The sequence below is a fragment of the Capricornis sumatraensis genome, chromosome 19 (assembly GCF_032405125.1).
Source record: "Capricornis sumatraensis isolate serow.1 chromosome 19, serow.2, whole genome shotgun sequence".
In the NCBI taxonomy this organism is placed as follows: domain Eukaryota; kingdom Metazoa; phylum Chordata; class Mammalia; order Artiodactyla; family Bovidae; genus Capricornis; species Capricornis sumatraensis.
The window spans coordinates 520,308-541,950 of record NC_091087.1 but is presented as its reverse complement, the minus strand read 5'-3'; positions in this window follow the sequence as shown (position 1 = coordinate 541,950).

Genomic DNA, 21,643 nt, shown 5'->3' with positions numbered 1-21,643 from the left:
AGTAGCATCTCCCAGTCTCGCGCAGCCCGCTCCTTTCTGGAGTGGAAGCCTAGCCGCGAGGCAAGTCTGGGCAAGACTCGCCCAGGGCAGAGCAGCCTCACGCCAGCCCTCTGCCAGATCGGGCCTCTGAGCAGAGCTGGAGCTCTGCCGTACTGGAGGCGCACTCGGCTCCGCCCAAGCAGTGATTGCAGCCCCACGCATCTGGGCTGCCTCCTCTTCTCCCAAGGAGGCTCGCTTCCCTCATGCTGTGCACTAGGCTTCCAGGCGGGGGCGCCCCGCGCCTCCTACAGGTCTTGGCTGAGGAGCTGCTTCCCTGAGCTGGGGCTGTGGACGGGAGCCCAGACACGCATGGCCAGGCCACAACCACCTGCACACGTCTCTGCTGGGGAGGAGAGCACTAGGGAAATGACGTCTGTCAGGCACCTTCTGGGCGCTCACCGAGTCAGCCTCAGCGTGTGTGGGGCTGCAGACCACAGCCAGAGGCCCTGTGAGCCTTGTGCTCTCCGTGCTGTGCTGAGTCTGGGCGGTCAAGCAACCGCTGGAGGAGCCCTGCAGTTGCCCTCCCATTGCCTCTAATAGAGCCCTCTCTGCTGGAGCGCTTGGCAGTGTGCAACCCACCGGAAACTAAGCCCTCCACAAGAACGCCTGAGGACTAGGTGCAAAGGTAAGGCAGGAGTGGTGCTGAGGCCAGGAAGGCGCCAGTAGCATCTCCCAGTCTCGCGCAGCCCGCTCCTTTCTGGACTGGAAGCCTAGCCGCGAGGCAAGTCTGGGCAAGGCTCGCCCAGGGCAGTGCAGCCTCACGCCAGCAACTCTGCCAGATCGGGCCTGTGAGCAGAGCTGGAGCTCTGCCGTACTGGAGGCGCACTCGGCTCCGCCAAAGCAGTGAATGCAGCCGCACACAGCAGGGCTGCCTTCTCTTCTCCCGAGGAGGCTCACATCCCGCATGCTGTAAACTAGGCTTCCCGGCGGGGCCCCCTGCGCCCTCCACAGGTCTTGGCTCAGGAGCTGCTTCCCTGAGCTGGGGCTGTGGACGGGAGCCCAGACACGCAGGGGCAGGCCCCAACCACCTGCACACGTCTCTGCTGGGGAGGAGAGCACTAGGGAAAAGACGTCTGTCAGGCACCTTCTGGGCGCTCACCGAGTCAGCCTCCGCGTGTGTGGGGCTGCAGACCACAGCCAGAGGCCCTGTGAGCCTTGTGCTCTCCGTGCTGTGCTGAGTCTGGGCGGTCAAGCAACCGCTGGAGGAGCCCTGCAGTTGCCCTCCCATTGCCTCTAATAGAGCCCTCTCTGCTGGATCGCTTGGCAGTGTGCAACCCACCGGCAACTAAGCCCTCCACAAGAACGCCTGAGGACTAGGTGCAAAGGTAAGGCAGGAGTGGTGCTGAGGCCAGGAAGGCGCCAGTAGCATCTCCCAGTCTCGCGCAGCCCGCTCCTTTCTGGACTGGAAGCCTAGCCGCGAGGCAAGTCTGGGCAAGGCTCGCCCAGGGCAGTGCAGCCTCACGCCAGCAACTCTGCCAGATCGGGCCTCTGAGCAGAGCTGGAGCTCTGCCGTACTGGAGGCGCACTCGGCTCCGCCAAAGCAGTGAATGCAGCCGCACACAGCAGGGCTGCCTTCTCTTCTCCCGAGGAGGCTCACTTCCCGCATGCTGTAAACTAGGCTTTCAGGCGGGGCCCCCTGCGCCCTCCTCAGGTCTTGGCTCAGGAGCTGCATCCCTGAGTTGGGGCTGTGGACGGGAGCCCAGACACGCAGGGGCAGGCCCCAACCACCTGCACACGTCTCTGCTGGGGAGGAGAGCACTAGGGAAATGACGTCTGTCAGGCACCTTCTGGGCGCTCACCGAGTCAGCCTCCGCGTGTGTGGGGCTGCAGACCCCAGCCAGGGGCCCTGTGAGCCTTGTGCTCTCCGTGCTGTGCTGAGTCTGGCGGTCAAGCAACCATAAGAATAGACTTCCAGTTGCCCTCACTTTGCCTCTACTAGAGCCCTCAAGCTGGAGCGCTTGGCAGTGTGCAACCCACCGGCAACTAAGCCCTCCACAAGAACGCCTGGGGACTAGGTGCAAAGGCAAGGCAGGAGTGGAGCTGAGGCCAGGAAGGCGCCAGTAGCATCTCCCAGTCTCGCGCAGCCCGCTCCTTTCTGGACTGGAAGCCTAGCCGCGAGGCAAGTCTGGGCAAGGCTCGCCCAGGGCAGAGCAGCCTCACGCCAGCCCTCTGCCAGATCGGGCCTCTGAGCAGAGCTGGAGCTCTGCCGTACTGGAGGCGCACTCGGCTCCGCCCAAGCAGTGATTGCAGCCCCACGCATCTGGGCTGCCTCCTCTTCTCCCAAGGAGGCTCACTTCCCTCATGCTGTGCACTAGGCTTCCAGGCGGGGGCGCCCCGCGCCTCCTACAGGTCTTGGCTGAGGAGCTGCTTCCCTGAGCTGGGGCTGTGAACGGGAGCCCAGACACGCAGGGCCAGGCCCCAACCACCTGCACACGTCTCTGCTGGGGAGGAGAGCACTAGGGAAATGACGTCTGTCAGGCACCTTCTGGGCGCTCACCGAGTCAGCCTCAGCGTGTGTGGGGCTGCAGACCACAGCCAGAGGCCCTGTGAGCCTTGGGCTCTCCGTGCTGTGCTGAGTTTGGGCGGTCAAGCAACCGCTGGAGGAGCCCTGCAGTTGCCCTCCCATTGCCTCTAATAGAGCCCTCTCTGCTGGAGCGCTTGGCAGTGTGCAACCCACCGGCAACTAAGCCCTCCACAAGAACGCCTGAGGACTAAGTGCAAAGGTAAGGCAGGAGTGGTGCTGAGGCCAGGAAGGCGCCAGTAGCATCTCCCAGTCTCGCGCAGCCCGCTCCTTTCTGGACTGGAAGCCTAGCCGCGAGGCAAGTCTGGGCAAGGCTCGCCCAGGGCAGAGCAGCCTCACGCCAGCAACTCTGCCAGATCGGGCCTCTGAGCAGAGCTGGAGCTCTGCCGTACTGGAGGCGCACTCGGCTCCGCCAAAGCAGTGAATGCAGCCGCACACAGCAGGGCTGCCTTCTCTTATCCCGAGGAGGCACGATTCCCTCATGCTGTGCACTAGGCTTCCAGGCGGGGGCGCCCCGCGCCTCCTACAGGTCTTGGCTGAGGAGCTGCTTCCCTGAGCTGTGGCTGTGGACGGGAGCCCAGACACGCAAGGGCAGGCCCCAACCACCTGCACACGTCTCTGCTGGGGAGGAGAGCACTAGGGAAATGACGTCTGTCAGGCACCTTCTGGGCGCTCACCGAGTCAGCCTCCGCGTGTGTGGGGCTGCAGACCACTGCCAGAGGCCCTGTGAGCCTTGTGCTCTCCGTGCTGTGCTGAGTCTGGGCGGTCAAGCAACCGTAAGAATAGACTTTCAGTTGCCCTCACTTTGCCTCTACTAGAGCCCTCAAGCTGGAGCGCTTGGCAGTGTGCAACCCACCGGCAACTAAGCCCTCCACAAGAACGCCTGGGGACTAGGTGCAAAGGCAAGGCAGGAGTGGAGCTGAGGCCAGGAAGGCGCCAGTAGCATCTCCCAGTCTCGCGCAGCCCGCTCCTTTCTGGAGTGGAAGCCTAGCCGCGAGGCAAGTCTGGGCAAGACTCGCCCAGGGCAGAGCAGCCTCACGCCAGCCCTCTGCCAGATCGGGCCTCTGAGCAGAGCTGGAGCTCTGCCGTACTGGAGGCGCACTCGGCTCCGCCCAAGCAGTGATTGCAGCCCCACGCATCTGGGCTGCCTCCTCTTCTCCCAAGGAGGCTCGCTTCCCTCATGCTGTGCACTAGGCTTCCAGGCGGGGGCGCCCCGCGCCTCCTACAGGTCTTGGCTGAGGAGCTGCTTCCCTGAGCTGGGGCTGTGGACGGGAGCCCAGACACGCATGGCCAGGCCACAACCACCTGCACACGTCTCTGCTGGGGAGGAGAGCACTAGGGAAATGACGTCTGTCAGGCACCTTCTGGGCGCTCACCGAGTCAGCCTCAGCGTGTGTGGGGCTGCAGACCACAGCCAGAGGCCCTGTGAGCCTTGTGCTCTCCGTGCTGTGCTGAGTCTGGGCGGTCAAGCAACCGCTGGAGGAGCCCTGCAGTTGCCCTCCCATTGCCTCTAATAGAGCCCTCTCTGCTGGAGCGCTTGGCAGTGTGCAACCCACCGGAAACTAAGCCCTCCACAAGAACGCCTGAGGACTAGGTGCAAAGGTAAGGCAGGAGTGGTGCTGAGGCCAGGAAGGCGCCAGTAGCATCTCCCAGTCTCGCGCAGCCCGCTCCTTTCTGGACTGGAAGCCTAGCCGCGAGGCAAGTCTGGGCAAGGCTCGCCCAGGGCAGTGCAGCCTCACGCCAGCAACTCTGCCAGATCGGGCCTGTGAGCAGAGCTGGAGCTCTGCCGTACTGGAGGCGCACTCGGCTCCGCCAAAGCAGTGAATGCAGCCGCACACAGCAGGGCTGCCTTCTCTTCTCCCGAGGAGGCTCACATCCCGCATGCTGTAAACTAGGCTTCCCGGCGGGGCCCCCTGCGCCCTCCACAGGTCTTGGCTCAGGAGCTGCTTCCCTGAGCTGGGGCTGTGGACGGGAGCCCAGACACGCAGGGGCAGGCCCCAACCACCTGCACACGTCTCTGCTGGGGAGGAGAGCACTAGGGAAAAGACGTCTGTCAGGCACCTTCTGGGCGCTCACCGAGTCAGCCTCCGCGTGTGTGGGGCTGCAGACCACAGCCAGAGGCCCTGTGAGCCTTGTGCTCTCCGTGCTGTGCTGAGTCTGGGCGGTCAAGCAACCGCTGGAGGAGCCCTGCAGTTGCCCTCCCATTGCCTCTAATAGAGCCCTCTCTGCTGGATCGCTTGGCAGTGTGCAACCCACCGGCAACTAAGCCCTCCACAAGAACGCCTGAGGACTAGGTGCAAAGGTAAGGCAGGAGTGGTGCTGAGGCCAGGAAGGCGCCAGTAGCATCTCCCAGTCTCGCGCAGCCCGCTCCTTTCTGGACTGGAAGCCTAGCCGCGAGGCAAGTCTGGGCAAGGCTCGCCCAGGGCAGTGCAGCCTCACGCCAGCAACTCTGCCAGATCGGGCCTCTGAGCAGAGCTGGAGCTCTGCCGTACTGGAGGCGCACTCGGCTCCGCCAAAGCAGTGAAGGCAGCCGCACACAGCAGGGCTGCCTTCTCTTCTCCCGAGGAGGCTCACTTCCCGCATGCTGTAAACTAGGCTTTCAGGCGGGGCCCCCTGCGCCCTCCTCAGGTCTTGGCTCAGGAGCTGCATCCCTGAGCTGGGGCTGTGGACGGGAGCCCAGACACGCAGGGGCAGGCCCCAACCACCTGCACACGTCTCTGCTGGGGAGGAGAGCACTAGGGAAATGACGTCTGTCAGGCACCTTCTGGGCGCTCACCGAGTCAGCCTCCGGGAGTGTGGGGCTGCAGACCCCAGCCAGGGGCCCTGTGAGCCTTGTGCTCTCCGTGCTGTGCTGAGTCTGGGCGGTCAAGCAACCATAAGAATAGACTTCCAGTTGCCCTCACTTTGCCTCTACTAGAGCCCTCAAGCTGGAGCGCTTGGCAGTGTGCAACCCACCGGCAACTAAGCCCTCCACAAGAACGCCTGGGGACTAGGTGCAAAGGCAAGGCAGGAGTGGAGCTGAGGCCAGGAAGGCGCCAGTAGCATCTCCCAGTCTCGCGCAGCCCGCTCCTTTCTGGACTGGAAGCCTAGCCGCGAGGCAAGTCTGGGCAAGGCTCGCCCAGGGCAGAGCAGCCTCACGCCAGCCCTCTGCCAGATCGGGCCTCTGGGCAGAGCTGGAGCTCTGCCGTACTGGAGGCGCACTCGGCTCCGCCCAAGCAGTGATTGCAGCCCCACGCATCTGGGCTGCTTCCTCTTCTCCCAAGGAGGCTCGCTTCCCTCATGCTGTGCACTAGGCTTCCAGGCAGGGTCGCCCCGCGCCTCCTACAGTTCTTGGCTGAGGAGCTGCTTCCCTGAGCTGGGGCTGTGGACGGGAGCCCAGACACGCAGGGGCAGGCCCCAACCACCTGCACACGTCTCTGCTGGGGAGGAGAGCACTCGGGAAATGACGTCGGTCAGGCACCTTCTGGGCGCTCACCGAGTCAGCCTCCGCTTGTGTGGGGCTGCAGACCCTAGCCAGGGGCCCTGTGAGCCTTGTGCTCTCCGTGCTGTGCTGAGTCTGGGCGGTCAAGCAACCATAAGAATAGATTTCCAGTTGCCCTCACTTTGCCTCTACTAGAGCCCTCAAGCTGGAGCGCTTGGCAGTGTGCAACCCACCGGCAACTAAGCCCTCCACAAGAACGCCTGGGTACTAGGTGCAAAGGCAAGGCAGGAGTGGAGCTGAGGCCAGGAAGGCGCCAGTAGCATCCCCCAGTCTCGCGCAGCCCGCTCCTTTCTGGACTGGAAGCCTAGCCGCGAGGCAAGTCTGGGCAAGGCTCGCCCAGGGCAGAGCAGCCTCACGCCAGCCCTCTGCCAGATCGGGCCTCTGAGCAGAGCTGGAGCTCTGCCGTACTGGAGGCGCACTCGGCTCCGCCCAAGCAGTGATTGCAGCCCCACGCATCTGGGCTGCCTCCTCTTCTCCCAAGGAGGCTCGCTTCCCTATTGCTGTGCACAAGGCTTACAGGCGGGGCGCCCCGCGCCTCCTACAGGTCTTGGCTGAGGAGCTGCTTCCCTGAGCTGGGGTTGTGGACGGGAGCCCAGACACGCAGGGGCAGGCCCCAACCACCTGCACACGTCTCTGCTGGGGAGGAGAGCACTAGGGAAAAGACGTCTGTCAGGCACCTTCTGGGCGCTCACCGAGTCAGCCTCAGCGTGTGTGGGGCTGCAGACCACAGCCAGAGGCCCTGTGAGCCTTGTGCTCTCTGTGCTGTGCTGAGTCTGGGCGGTCAAGCAACCGCTGGAGGAGCCCTGCAGTTTCCCTCCCATTGCCTCTAATAGAGCCCTCTCTGCTGGAGCGCTTGGCAGTGTGCAACCCACCGGCAACTAAACCCTCCACAAGAACGCCTGGGGACTAGGTGCAAAGGCAAGGCAGGAGTGGAGCTGAGGCCAGGAAGGAGCCAGTACCATCTCCCAGTCTCGCGCAGCCCGCTCCTTCCTGGATTGGAAGCCTAGCCGCGAGGCAAGTCTGGGCAAGGCTCGCCCAGGGCAGAGCAGCCTCACGCCAGCAACTCTGCCAGATCGGGCCTCTGAGCAGAGCTGGAGCTCTGCCGTACTGGAGGCGCACTCGGCTCCGCCAAAGCAGTGAATGCAGCCGCAAACAGCAGGGCTGCCTTCTCCTCTCCCGAGGAGGCTCGCTTCCCGCATGCTGGAAACTAGGCTTCCAGTCGGGGCCCCCTGCGCCTCCCACAGGTCTTGGATCAGGAGCTGCTTCCCTGAGCTGGGGCTGTGGACGGGAGCCCAGACACGCAGGGGCAGGCCCCAACCACCTGCACACGTCTCTGCTGGGGAGGAGAGCACTAGGGAAAAGACGTCTGTCAGGCACCTTCTGGGCGCTCACCGAGTCAGCCTCCGCGTGTGTGGGGCTGCAGACCACAGCCAGAGGCCCTGTGAGCCTTGTGCTCTCCGTGCTGTGCTGAGTCTGGGCGGTCAAGCAACCGTAAGAATAGACTTCCAGTTGCCCTCACTTTGCGTCTACTAGAGCCCTCAAGCTGGAGCGCTTGGCAGTGTGCAACCCACCGGCAACTAAGCCCTCCACAAGAACGCCTGGGGACTAGGTGCAAAGGCAAGGCAGGAGTGGAGCTGAGGCCAGGAAGGCGCCAGTAGCATCTCCCAGTCTCGCGCAGCCCGCTCCTTTCTGGACTGGAAGCCTAGCCGCGAGGCAAGTCTGGGCAAGGCTCGCCCAGGGCAGAGCAGCCTCACGCCAGCCCTCTGCCAGATCGGGCCTCTGAGCAGAGCTGGAGCTCTGCCGTACTGGAGGCGCACTCGGCTCCGCCCAAGCAGTGATTGCAGCCCCACGCATCTGGGCTGCCTCCTCTTCTCCCAAGGAGGCTCGCTTCCCTCATGCTGTGCACTAGGCTTCCAGGAGGGGGCGCCACGCGCCTCCTACAGGTCTTGGCTGAGGAGCTGCTTCCCTGAGCTGGGGCTGTGAACGGGAGCCCAGACACGCAGGGCCAGTCCCCAACCACCTGCACACGTCTCTGCTTGGGAGGAGAGCACTAGGGAAATGACGTCTGTCAGGCACCTTCTGGGCGCTCACCGAGTCAGCCTCAGCGTGTGTGGGGCTGCAGACCACAGCCAGAGGCCCTGTGAGCCTTGGGCTCTCCGTGCTGTGCTGAGTTTGGGCGGTCAAGCAACCGCTGGAGAAGCCCTGCAGTTGCCCTCCCATTGCCTCTAATAGAGCCCTCTCTGCTGGAGCGCTTGGCAGTGTGCAACCCACCGGCAACTAAGCCCTCCACAAGAACGCCTGAGGACTAAGTGCAAAGGTAAGGCAGGAGTGGTGCTGAGGCCAGGAAGGCGCCAGTAGCATCTCCCAGTCTCGCGCAGCCCGCTCCTTTCTGGACTGGAAGCCTAGCCGCGAGGCAAGTCTGGGCAAGGCTCGCCCAGGGCAGAGCAGCCTCACGCCAGCAACTCTGCCAGATCGGGCCTCTGAGCAGAGCTGGAGCTCTGCCGTACTGGAGGCGCACTCGGCTCCGCCAAAGCAGTGAATGCAGCCGCACACAGCAGGGCTGCCTTCTCTTATCCCGAGGAGGCACGATTCCCTCATGCTGTGCACTAGGCTTCCAGGCGGGGGCGCCCCGCGCCTCCTACAGGTCTTGGCTGAGGAGCTGCTTCCCTGAGCTGGGGCTATGGACGGGAGCCCAGACACGCAAGGGCAGGCCCCAACCACCTGCACACGTCTCTGCTGGGGAGGAGAGCACTAGGGAAATGACGTCTGTCAGGCACCTTCTGGGCGCTCACCGAGTCAGCCTCCGCGTGTGTGGGGCTGCAGACCACTGCCAGAGGCCCTGTGAGCCTTGTGCTCTCCGTGCTGTGCTGAGTCTGGGCGGTCAAGCAACCGTAAGAATAGACTTTCAGTTGCCCTCACTTTGCCTCTACTAGAGCCCTCAAGCTGGAGCGCTTTGCAGTGTGCAACCCACCGGCAACTAAGCCCTCCACAAGAACGCCTGGGGACTAGGTGCAAAGGCAAGGCAGGAGTGGAGCTGAGGCCAGGAAGGCGCCAGTAGCATCTCCCAGTCTCGCGCAGCCCTCTCCTTTCTGGAGTGGAAGCCTAGCCGCGAGGCAAGTCTGGGCAAGACTCGCCCAGGGCAGAGCAGCCTCACGCCAGCCCTCTGCCAGATCGGGCCTCTGAGCAGAGCTGGAGCTCTGCCGTACTGGAGGCGCACTCGGCTCCGCCCAAGCAGTGATTGCAGCCCCACGCATCTGGGCTGCCTCCTCTTCTCCCAAGGAGGCTCGCTTCCCTCATGCTGTGCACTAGGCTTCCAGGCGGGGGCGCCCCGCGCCTCCTACAGGTCTTGGCTGAGGAGCTGCTTCCCTGAGCTGGGGCTGTGGACGGGAGCCCAGACACGCATGGCCAGGCCACAACCACCTGCACACGTCTCTGCTGGGGAGGAGAGCACTAGGGAAATGACGTCTGTCAGGCACCTTCTGGGCGCTCACCGAGTCAGCCTCAGCGTGTGTGGGGCTGCAGACCACAGCCAGAGGCCCTGTGAGCCTTGTGCTCTCCGTGCTGTGCTGAGTCTGGGCGGTCAAGCAACCGCTGGAGGAGCCCTGCAGTTGCCCTCCCATTGCCTCTAATAGAGCCCTCTCTGCTGGAGCGCTTGGCAGTGTGCAACCCACCGGAAACTAAGCCCTCCACAAGAACGCCTGAGGACTAGGTGCAAAGGTAAGGCAGGAGTGGTGCTGAGGCCAGGAAGGCGCCAGTAGCATCTCCCAGTCTCGCGCAGCCCGCTCCTTTCTGGACTGGAAGCCTAGCCGCGAGGCAAGTCTGGGCAAGGCTCGCCCAGGGCAGTGCAGCCTCACGCCAGCAACTCTGCCAGATCGGGCCTGTGAGCAGAGCTGGAGCTCTGCCGTACTGGAGGCGCACTCGGCTCCGCCAAAGCAGTGAATGCAGCCGCACACAGCAGGGCTGCCTTCTCTTCTCCAGAGGAGGCTCACATCCCGCATGCTGTAAACTAGGCTTCCCGGCGGGGCCCCCTGCGCCCTCCACAGGTCTTGGCTCAGGAGCTGCTTCCCTGAGCTGGGGCTGTGGACGGGAGCCCAGACACGCAGGGGCAGGCCCCAACCACCTGCACACGTCTCTGCTGGGGAGGAGAGCACTAGGGAAAAGACGTCTGTCAGGCACCTTCTGGGCGCTCACCGAGTCAGCCTCCGCGTGTGTGGGGCTGCAGACCACAGCCAGAGGCCCTGTGAGCCTTGTGCTCTCCGTGCTGTGCTGAGTCTGGGCGGTCAAGCACCGTAAGAATAGACTTTCAGTTGCCCTCACTTTGCCTCTACTAGAGCCCTCAAGCTGGAGCGCTTGGCAGTGTGCAACCCACCGGCAAATAAGCCCTACACAAGAACGCCTGGGGACTAGGTGCAAAGGCAAGGCAGGAGTGGAGCTGAGGCCAGGAAGGCGCCAGTAGCATCTCCCAGTCTCGCGCAGCCCGCTCCTTTCTGGACTGGAAGCCTAGCCGCGAGGCAAGTTTGGGCAAGGCTCGCACATGGCAGAGCAGCCTCACGCCAGCAACTCTGCCAGATCGGGCCTCTGAGCAGAGCTGGAGCTCTGCCGTACTGGAGGCGCACTCGGCTCCGCCAAAGCAGTGAATGCAGCCGCACACAGCAGGGCTGCCTTCTCTTCTCCCGAGGAGGCTCGCTTCCCGCATGCTGGAAACTAGGCTTCCAGGAGGGGCCCCCTGCGCCTCCCACAGGTCTTGGCTCAGGAGCTGCTTCCCTGAGCTGGGGCTGTGGACGGGAGCCCAGACACGCAGGGGCAGGCCCCAACCACCTGCACACGTCTCTGCTGGGGAGGAGAGCACTAGGGAAATGACGTCTGTCAGGCACCTTCTGGGCGCTCACCGAGTCAGCCTCCGCTTGTGTGGGGCTGCAGACCCTAGACAGGGGCCCTGTGAGCCTTGTGCTCTCCGTGCTGTGCTGAGTCTGGGCGGTCAAGCAACCGTAAGAATAGATTTCCAGTTGCGCTCACTTTGCCTCTACTAGAGCCCTCAAGCTGGAGCGCTTGGCAGTGTGCAACCCACCGGCAACTAAGCCCTCCACAAGAACGCCTGGGGACTAGGTGCAAAGGCAAGGCAGGAGTGGAGCTGAGGCCAGGAAGGCGCCAGTAGCATCTCCCAGTCTCGCGCAGCCCGCTCCTTTCTGGACTGGAAGCCTAGCCGCGAGGCAAGTCTGGGCAAGGCTCGCCCAGGGCAAAGCATCCTCACGCCAGCACTCTGCCAGATCGGGCCTCTGAGCAGAGCTGGAGCTCTGCCGTACTGGAGGCGCACTCGGCTCCGCCCAAGCAGTGATTGCAGCCCCACGCATCTGGGCTGCCTCCTCTTCTCCCAAGGAGGCTCGCTTCCCTCATCCTGTGCACAAGGCTTCCAGGCGGGGGCGCCCCGCGCCTCCTACAGATCTTGGCTGAGGAGCTGCTTCCCTGAGCTGGGGCTGTGGACGGGAGCCCAGACACGCAGGGCCAGGCCCCAACCACCTGCACACGTCTCTGCTGGGGAGGAGAGCACTATGGAAAAGACGTCTGTCAGGCACCTTCTGGGCGCTCACCGAGTCAGCCTCAGCGTGTGTGGGGCTGCAGACCACAGCCAGAGGCCCTGTGAGCCTTGTGCTCTCCGTGCTGTGCTGAGTCTGGGCGGTCAAGCAACCGCTGGAGGAGCCCTGCAGTTGCCCTCCCATTGCCTCTAATAGAGCCCTCTGTGCTGGAGCGCTTGGCAGTGTGCAACCCACCGGCAACTAAGCCCTCCACAAGAACGCCTGAGGACTAGGTGCAAAGGTAAGGCAGGAGTGGTGCTGAGGCCAGGAAGGCGCCAGTAGCATCTCCCAGTCTCGCGCAGCCCGCTCCTTTCTGGACTGGAAGCCTAGCCGCGAGGCAAGTCTGGGCAAGGCTAGCCCAGGGCAGAGCAGCCTCACGCCAGCAACTCTGCCAGATCGGGCCTCTGAGCAGAGCTGGAGCACTGCCGTACTGGAGGCGCACTCGGCTCCGCCCAAGCAGTGATTGCAGCCCCACGCATCTGCGCTGCTTCCTCTTCTCCCGAGGAGGCTCACTTCCCGCATACTGTAAACTAGGCTTCCAGGCGGGGCCCCCTGCGCCCTCCACAGGTCTTGGCTCAGGAGCTGCTTCCCTGAGCTGGGGCTGTGGACGGGAGCCCAGACACGCAGGGGCAGGCCCCAACCACCTGCACACGTCTCTGCTGGGGAGGAGAGCACTAGGGAAATGACGTCTGTCAGGCACCTTCTGGGCGCTCACCGAGTCAGCCTCCGCGTGTGTGGGGCTGCAGACCCCAGCCAGGGGCCCTGTGAGCCTTGTGCTCTCCATGCTGTGCTGAGTCTGGGCGGTCAAGCAACCATAAGAATAGACTTCCAGTTGCCCTCACTTTGCCTCTACTAGAGCCCTCAAGCTGGAGCGCTTGGCAGTGTGCAACCCACCGGCAACTAAGCCCTCCACAAGAACGCCTGGGGACTAGGTGCAAAGGCAAGGCAGGAGTGGAGCTGAGGCCAGGAAGGCGCCAGTAGCATCTCCCAGTCTCGCGCAGCCCGCTCCTTTCTGGACTGGAAGCCTAGCCGCGAGGCAAGTCTGGGCAAGGCTCGCCCAGGGCAGAGCAGCCTCACGCCAGCCCTCTGCCAGATCGGGCCTCTGAGCAGAGCTGGAGCTCTGCCGTACTGGAGGCGCACTCGGCTCCGCCCAAGCAGTGATTGCAGCCCCACGCATCTGGGCTGCCTCCTCTTCTCCCAAGGAGGCTCACTTCCCTCATGCTGTGCACTAGGCTTCCAGGCGGGGGCGCCCCGCGCCTCCTACAGGTCTTGGCTGAGGAGCTGCTTCCCTGAGCTGGGGCTGTGAACGGGAGCCCAGACACGCAGGGCCAGGCCCCAACCACCTGCACACGTCTCTGCTGGGGAGGAGAGCACTAGGGAAATGACGTCTGTCAGGCACCTTCTGGGCGCTCACCGAGTCAGCCTCAGCGTGTGTGAGGCTGCAGACCACAGCCAGAGGCCCTGTGAGCCTTGGGCTCTCCGTGCTGTGCTGAGTTTGGGCGGTCAAGCAACCGCTGGAGGAGCCCTGCAGTTGCCCTCCCATTGCCTCTAATAGAGCCCTCTCTGCTGGAGCGCTTGGCAGTGTGCAACCCACCGGCAACTAAGCCCTCCACAAGAACGCCTGAGGACTAAGTGCAAAGGTAAGGCAGGAGTGGTGCTGAGGCCAGGAAGGCGCCAGTAGCATCTCCCAGTCTCGCGCAGCCCGCTCCTTTCTGGACTGGAAGCCTAGCCGCGAGGCAAGTCTGGGCAAGGCTCGCCCAGGGCAGAGCAGCCTCACGCCAGCAACTCTGCCAGATCGGGCCTCTGAGCAGAGCTGGAGCTCTGCCGTACTGGAGGCGCACTCGGCTCCGCCAAAGCAGTGAATGCAGCCGCACACAGCAGGGCTGCCTTCTCTTATCCCGAGGAGGCACGATTCCCTCATGCTGTGCACTAGGCTTCCAGGCGGGGGCGCCCCGCGCCTCCTACAGGTCTTGGCTGAGGAGCTGCTTCCCTGAGCTGGGGCTGTGGACGGGAGCCCAGACACGCAGGGGCAGGCCCCAACCACCTGCACACGTCTCTGCTGGGGAGGAGAGCACTAGGGAAATGACGTCTGTCAGGCACCTTCTGGGCGCTCACCGAGTCAGCCTCCGCGTGTGTGGGGCTGCAGACCACTGCCAGAGGCCCTGTGAGCCTTGTGCTCTCCGTGCTGTGCTGAGTCTGGGCGGTCAAGCAACCGTAAGAATAGACTTTCAGTTGCCCTCACTTTGCCTCTACTAGAGCCCTCAAGCTGGAGCGCTTGGCAGTGTGCAACCCACCGGCAACTAAGCCCTCCACAAGAACGCCTGGGGACTAGGTGCAAAGGCAAGGCAGGAGTGGAGCTGAGGCCAGGAAGGCGCCAGTAGCATCTCCCAGTCTCGCGCAGCCCGCTCATTTCTGGAGTGGAAGCCTAGCCGCGAGGCAAGTCTGGGCAAGACTCGCCCAGGGCAGAGCAGCCTCACGCCAGCCCTCTGCCAGATCGGACCTCTGAGCAGAGCTGGAGCTCTGCCGTACTGGAGGCGCACTCGGCTCCGCCCAAGCAGTGATTGCAGCCCCACGCATCTGGGCTGCCTCCTCTTCTCCCAAGGAGGCTCGCTTCCCTCATGCTGTGCACTAGGCTTCCAGGCGGGGGCGCCCCGCGCCTCCTACAGGTCTTGGCTGAGGAGCTGCTTCCCTGAGCTGGGGCTGTGGACGGGAGCCCAGACACGCATGGCCAGGCCACAACCACCTGCACACGTCTCTGCTGGGGAGGAGAGCACTAGGGAAATGACGTCTGTCAGGCACCTTCTGGGCGCTCACCGAGTCAGCCTCAGCGTGTGTGGGGCTGCAGACCACAGCCAGAGGCCCTGTGAGCCTTGTGCTCTCCGTGCTGTGCTGAGTCTGGGCGGTCAAGCAACCGCTGGAGGAGCCCTGCAGTTGCCCTCCCATTGCCTCTAATAGAGCCCTCTCTGCTGGAGCGCTTGGCAGTGTGCAACCCACCGGAAACTAAGCCCTCCACAAGAACGCCTGAGGACTAGGTGCAAAGGTAAGGCAGGAGTGGTGCTGAGGCCAGGAAGGCGCCAGTAGCATCTCCCAGTCTCGCGCAGCCCGCTCCTTTCTGGACTGGAAGCCTAGCCGCGAGGCAAGTCTGGGCAAGGCTCGCCCAGGGCAGTGCAGCCTCACGCCAGCAACTCTGCCAGATCGGGCCTGTGAGCAGAGCTGGAGCTCTGCCGTACTGGAGGCGCACTCGGCTCCGCCAAAGCAGTGAATGCAGCCGCACACAGCAGGGCTGCCTTCTCTTCTCCCGAGGAGGCTCACATCCCGCATGCTGTAAACTAGGCTTCCAGGCGGGGCCCCCTGCGCCCTCCACAGGTCTTGGCTCAGGAGCTGCTTCCCTGAGCTGGGGCTGTGGACGGGAGCCCAGACACGCAGGGGCAGGCCCCAACCACCTGCACACGTCTCTGCTGGGGAGGAGAGCACTAGGGAAAAGACGTCTGTCAGGCACCTTCTGGGCGCTCACCGAGTCAGCCTCCGCGTGTGTGGGGCTGCAGACCACAGCCAGAGGCCCTGTGAGCCTTGTGCTCTCCGTGCTGTGCTGAGTCTGGGCGGTCAAGCACCGTAAGAATAGACTTTCAGTTGCCCTCACTTTGCCTCTACTAGAGCCCTCAAGCTGGAGCGCTTGGCAGTGTGCAACCCACCGGCAAATAAGCCCTACACAAGAACGCCTGGGGACTAGGTGCAAAGGCAAGGCAGGAGTGGAGCTGAGGCCAGGAAGGCGCCAGTAGCATCTCCCAGTCTCGCGCAGCCCGCTCCTTTCTGGACTGGAAGCCTAGCCGCGAGGCAAGTTTGGGCAAGGCTCGCACATGGCAGAGCAGCCTCACGCCAGCAACTCTGCCAGATCGGGCCTCTGAGCAGAGCTGGAGCTCTGCCGTACTGGAGGCGCACTCGGCTCCGCCAAAGCAGTGAATGCAGCCGCACACAGCAGGGCTGCCTTCTCTTCTCCCGAGGAGGCTCGCTTCCCGCATGCTGGAAACTAGGCTTCCAGGAGGGGCCCCCTGCGCCTCCCACAGGTCTTGGCTCAGGAGCTGCTTCCCTGAGCTGGGGCTGTGGACGGGAGCCCAGACACGCAGGGGCAGGCCCCAACCACCTGCACACGTCTCTGCTGGGGAGGAGAGCACTAGGGAAATGACGTCTGTCAGGCACCTTCTGGGCGCTCACCGAGTCAGCCTCCGCGTGTGTGGGGCTGCAGACCCCAGCCAGGGGCCATGTGAGCCTTGTGCTCTCCGTGCTGTGCTGAGTCTGGGCGGTCAAGAAATCGTAAGAATAGACTTTCAGTTGCCCTCACTTTGCCTCTACTAGAGCCCTCAAGCTGGAGCGCTTGGCAGTGTGCAACCCACCGGCAACTAAGCCCTCCACAAGAACGCCTGGGGACTAGGTGCAAAGGCAAGGCAGGAGTGGAGCTGAGGCCAGGAAGGCACAGTAGCATCTCCCAGTCTCGCGCAGCCTGCTCCTTTCTGGACTAGAAGCCTAGCCGCGAGGCAAGTCTGGCAAGGCTCGCCCAGGGCAGAGCAGCCTCACGCCAGCCCTCTGCCAGATCGGGCCTCTGAGCAGAGCTGGAGCTCTGCCGTACTGGAGGCGCACTCGGCTCCGCCCAAGCAGTGATTGCAGCCCCACGCATCTGGGCTGCTTCCTCTTCTCCCAAGGAGGCTCGCTTCCCTCATGCTGTGCACTAGGCTTCTAGGCGGGGGCGCCCCGCGCCTCCTACAGGTCTTGGCTGAGGAGCTGCTTCCCTGAGCTGGGGCTGTGGACGGGAGCCCAGACACGCAGGGGCAGGCCCCAACCACCTGCACACGTCTCTGCTGGGGAGGAGAGCACTAGGGAAATGACGTCTGTCAGGCACCTTCTGGGCGCTCACCGAGTCAGCCTCAGCGTGTGTGGGGCTGCAGACCACAGCCAGAGGCCCTGTGAGCCTTGTGCTCTCCGTGCTGTGCTGAGTCTGGGCGGTCAAGCAACCGCTGGAGGAGCCCTGCAGTTGCCCTCCCATTGCCTCTAATAGAGCCCTCTCTGCTGGAGCGCTTGGCAGTGTGCAACCCACCGGCAACTAAGCCCTTCACAAGAACGCCTGAGGACTAGGTGCAAAGGTAAGGCAGGAGTGGTGCTGAGGCCAGGAAGGCGCCAGTAGCATCTCCCAGTCTCGCGCAGCCCGCTCCTTTCTGGACTGGAAGCCTAGCCGCGAGGCAAGTCTGGGCAAGGCTCGCCCAGGGCAGAGCAGCCTCACGCCAGCAACTCTGCCAGATCGGGCCTCTGAGCAGAGCTGGAGCTCTGCCGTACTGGAGGCGCACTCGGCTCCGCCAAAGCAGTGAATGCAGCCGAACACAGCAGGGCTGCCTTCTCTTCTCCCGAGGAGGCTCACTTCCCGCATGCTGTAAACTTGGCTTCCAGGCTGGGCCCCCTGTGCCCTCCACAGGTCTTGGCTCAGGAGCTGCTTCCCTGAGCTGGGGCTGTGGACGGGAGCCCAGACACGCAGGGGCAGGCCCAAACCACCTGCACACGTCTCTGCTGGGGAGGAGAGAACTAGGGAAATGACGTCTGTCAGGCACCTTCTGGGCGCTCACCGAGTCAGCCTCCGCGTGTGTGGGGCTGCAGACCCCAGCCAGGGGCCCTGTGAGCCTTGTGCTCTCCGTGCTGTGCTGAGTCTGGGCGGTCAAGCAACCATAAGAATAGACTTCCAGTTGCCCTCACTTTGACTCTACTAGAGCCCTCAAGCTGGAGCGCTTGGCAGTCTGCAACCCACCGGCAACTAAGCCCTCCACAAGAACGCCTGGGGACTAGGTGCAAAGGCAAGGCAGGAGTGGAGCTGAGGCCAGGAAGGCGCCAGTAGCATCTCCCAGTCTCGCGCAGCCCGCTCCTTTCTGGACTGGAAGCCTAGCCGCGAGGCAAGTTTGGGCAAGGCTCGCCCAGGGCAGAGCAGCCTCACGCCAGCCCTGTGCCAGATCGGGCCTCTGAGCAGAGCTGGAGCTCTGCCGTACTAGAGGCGCACTCGGCTCCGCCCAAGCAGTGATTGCAGCCCCACGCATCTGGGCTGCTTCCTCTTCTCCCAAGGAGGCTCGCTTCCCTCATGCTGTGCACAAGGCTTCCAGGCGGGTCGCCCCGCGCCTCCTACAGGTCTTGCCTGAGGAGCTGCTTCCCTGAGCTGGGGCTGTGGACGGGAGCCCAGACACGCAGGAGCAGGCCCCAACCACCTGCACACGTCTCTGCTGGGGAGGAGAGCACTAGGGAAAAGACGTCTGTCAGGCACCTTCTGGGCGCTCACCGAGTCAGCCTCCGCGTGTGTGGGGCTGCAGACCCCAGCCAGGGGCCCTGTGAGCCTTGTGCTCTCCGTGCTGTGCTGAGTCTGGGCGGTCAAGCAACCGTAAGAATAGACTTCCAGTTGCCCTCACTTTGCCTCTACTAGAGCCCTCAAGCTAGAGCGCTTGGCAGTGTGCAACCCACCGGCAACTAAGCCCTCCACAAGAACACCTGGGGACAAGGTGCAAAGGCAAGGCAGGAGTGGAGCTGAGGCCAGGAAGGCGCCAGTAGCATCTCCCAGTCTCGCGCAGCCCGCTCCTTTCTGGACTGGAAGCCTAGCCGCGAGGCAAGTCTGGGCAAGGCTCGCCCAGGGCAGAGCAGCCTCACGCCAGCCCTCTGCGAGATCGGGCCTCTGAGCAGAGCTGGAGCTCTGCCGTACTGGAGGCGCACCCGGCTCCGCCCAAGCAGTGATTGCAGCCCCACGCATCTGGGCTGCCTCCTCTTCTCCCAAGGAGGATCGCTTCCCTCATGCTTTGCACTAGGCTTCCAGGAGGGGGCGCCCCACGCCTCCTACCGGTCTTGGCTGAGGAGCTGCTTCCCTGAGCTGGGGCTGTGGACGGGAGCCCAGACACGCAGGGGCAGGCCCCAACCACCTGCACACGTCTCTGCTGGGGAGGAGAGCACTAGGGAAATGACGTCTGTCAGGCACCTTCTGGGCGCTCACCGAGTCAGCCTCAGCGTGTGTGGGGCTGCAGACCACAGCCAGAGGCCCTGTGAGCCTTGTGCTCTCCGTGCTGTGCTGAGTCTGGGCGGTCAAGCAACCGCTGGAGGAGCCCTGCAGTTGCCCTCCCATTGCCTCTAATAGAGCCCTCTCTGCTGGAGCGCTTGGCAGTGTGCAACCCACCGGCAACTAAGCTCTCCACAAGAACGCCTGAGGACTAGGTGCAAAGGTAAGGCAGGAGTGGTGCTGAGGCCAGGAAGGCGCCAGTAGCATCTCCCAGTCTCGCGCAGCCCGCTCCTTTCTGGACTGGAAGCCTAGCCGCGAGGCAAGTTTGGGCAAGGCTCGCCCAGGGCAGAGCAGCCTCACGCCAGCAACTCTGCCAGATCGGGCCTCTGAGCAGAGCTGGAGCTCTGCCGTACTGGAGGCGCACTCGGCTCCGCCAAAGCAGTGAATGCAGCCGCACACAGCAGGGCTGCCTTCTCTTCTCCCGAGGAGGCTCGCTTCCCGCATGCTGGAAACTAGGCTTCCAGGCGGGGCCCCCTGCGCCTCCCACAGGTCTTGGCTCAGGAGCTGCTTCCCTGAGCTGGGGCTGTGGACGGGAGCCCAGACACGCAGGGGCAGGCCCCAACCACCTGCACACGTCTCTGCTGGGGAGGAAAGCACTAGGGAAATGACGTCTGTCAGGCACCTTCTGGGCGCTCACCGAGTCAGCCTCCGCGTGTGTGGGGCTGCAGACCCCAGCCAGGGGCCCTGTGAGCCTTGTGCTCTCCGTGCTGTGCTGAGTCTGGGCGGTCAAGCAACCGTAAGAATAGACTTTCAGTTGCCCTCACTTTGCCTCTACTAGAGCCCTCAAGCTGGAGCGCTTGGCAGTGTGCAACCCACCGGCAACTAAGCCCTCCACAAGAACGCCTGGGGACTAGGTGCAAAGGCAAGGCAGGAGTGGAGCTGAGGCCAGGAAGGCGCCAGTAGCATCTCCCAGTCTCGCGCAGCCCGCTCCTTTCTGGACTAGAAGCCTAGCCGCGAGGCAAGTCTGGGCAAGGCTCGCCCAGGGCAGAGCAGCCTCACGCCAGCCCTCTGCCAGATCGGGCCTCTGAGCAGAGCTGGAGCTCTGCCGTACTGGAGGCGCACTCGGCTCCGCCCAAGCAGTGATTGCAGCCCCACGCATCTGGGCTGCCTCCTCTTCTCCCCAGGAGGCTTGCTTCCCTCATGCTGTGCACTAGGCTTCCAGGCGGGGGCGCCCCGCGCCTCCTACAGGTCTTGGCTGAGGAGCTGCTTCCCTGAGCTGGGGCTGTGGACGGGAGCCCAGACACGCAGGGGCAGGCCCCAACCACCTGCACACGTCTCTGCTGGGGAGGAGAGCACTAGGGAAATGACGTCTGTCAGGCACCTTCTGGGCGCTCACCGAGTCAGCCTCAGCGTGTGTTGGGCTACAGACCACAGCCAGAGGCCCTGTGAGCCTTGTGCTCTCCGTGCTGTGCTGAGTCTGGGCGGTCAAGCAACCGCTGGAGGAGCCCTGCAGTTGCCCTCCCATTGCCTCTAATAGAGCCCTCTGTGCTGGAGCGCTTGGCAGTGTGCAACCCACCGGCAACTAAGCCCTCCACAAGAACGCCTGAGGACTAGGTGCAAAGGTAAGGCAGGAGTGGTGCTGAGGCCAGGAAGGCGCCAGTAGCATCTCCCAGTCTCGCGCAGCCCGCTCCTTTCTGGACTGGAAGCCTAGCCGCGAGGCAAGTTTGGGCAAGGCTCGCACATGGCAGAGCAGCCTCACGCCAGCAACTCTGCCAGATCGGGCCTCTGAGCAGAGCTGGAGCTCTGCCGTACTGGAGGCGCACTCGGCTCCGCCAAAGCAGTGAATGCAGCCGCACACAGCAGGGCTGCCTTCTCTTCTCCCGAGGAGGCTCGCTTCCCGCATGCTGGAAACTAGGCTTCCAGGAGGGGCCCCCTGCGCCTCCCACAGGTCTTGGCTCAGGAGCTGCTTCCCTGAGCTGGGGCTGTGGACGGGAGCCCAGACACGCAGGGGCAGGCCCCAACCACCTGCACACGTCTCTGCTGGGGAGGAGAGCACTAGGGAAATGACGTCTGTCAGGCACCTTCTGGGCACTCACCGAGTCAGCCTCCGCGTGTGTGGGGCTGCAGACCCCAGCCAGGGGCCATGTGAGCCTTGTGCTCTCCGTGCTGTGCTGAGTCTGGGCGGTCAAGAAATCGTAAGAATAGACTTTCAGTTGCCCTCACTTTGCCTCTACTAGAGCCCTCAAGCTGGAGCGCTTGGCAGTGTGCAACCCACCGGCAACTACGCCCTCCACAAGAACGCCTGGGGACTAGGTGCAAAGGCAAGGCAGGAGTGGAGCTGAGGCCAGGAAGGCACAGTAGCATCTCCCAGTCTCGCGCAGCCTGCTCCTTTCTGGACTAGAAGCCTAGCCGCGAGGCAAGTCTGGGCAAGGCTCGCCCAGGGCAGAGCAGCCTCACGCCAGCCCTCTGCCAGATCGGGCCTCTGAGCAGAGCTGGAGCTCTGCCGTACTGGAGGCGCACTCGGCTCCGCCCAAGCAGTGATTGCAGCCCCACGCATCTGGGCTGCTTCCTCTTCTCCCAAGGAGGCTCGCTTCCCTCATGCTGTGCACTAGGCTTCTAGGCGGGGGCGCCCCGCGCCTCCTACAGGTCTTGGCTGAGGAGCTGCTTCCCTGAGCTGGGGCTGTGGACGGGAGCCCAGACACGCAGGGGCAGGCCCCAACCACCTGCACACGTCTCTGCTGGGGAGGAGAGCACTAGGGAAATGACGTCTGTCAGGCACCTTCTGGGCGCTCACCGAGTCAGCCTCAGCGTGTGTGGGGCTGCAGACCACAGCCAGAGGCCCTGTGAGCCTTGTGCTCTCCGTGCTGTGCTGAGTCTGGGCGGTCAAGCAACCGCTGGAGGAGCCCTGCAGTTGCCCTCCCATTGCCTCTAATAGAGCCCTCTGTGCTGGAGCGCTTGGCAGTGTGCAACCCACCGGCAACTAAGCCCTCCACAAGAACGCCTGAGGACTAGGTGCAAAG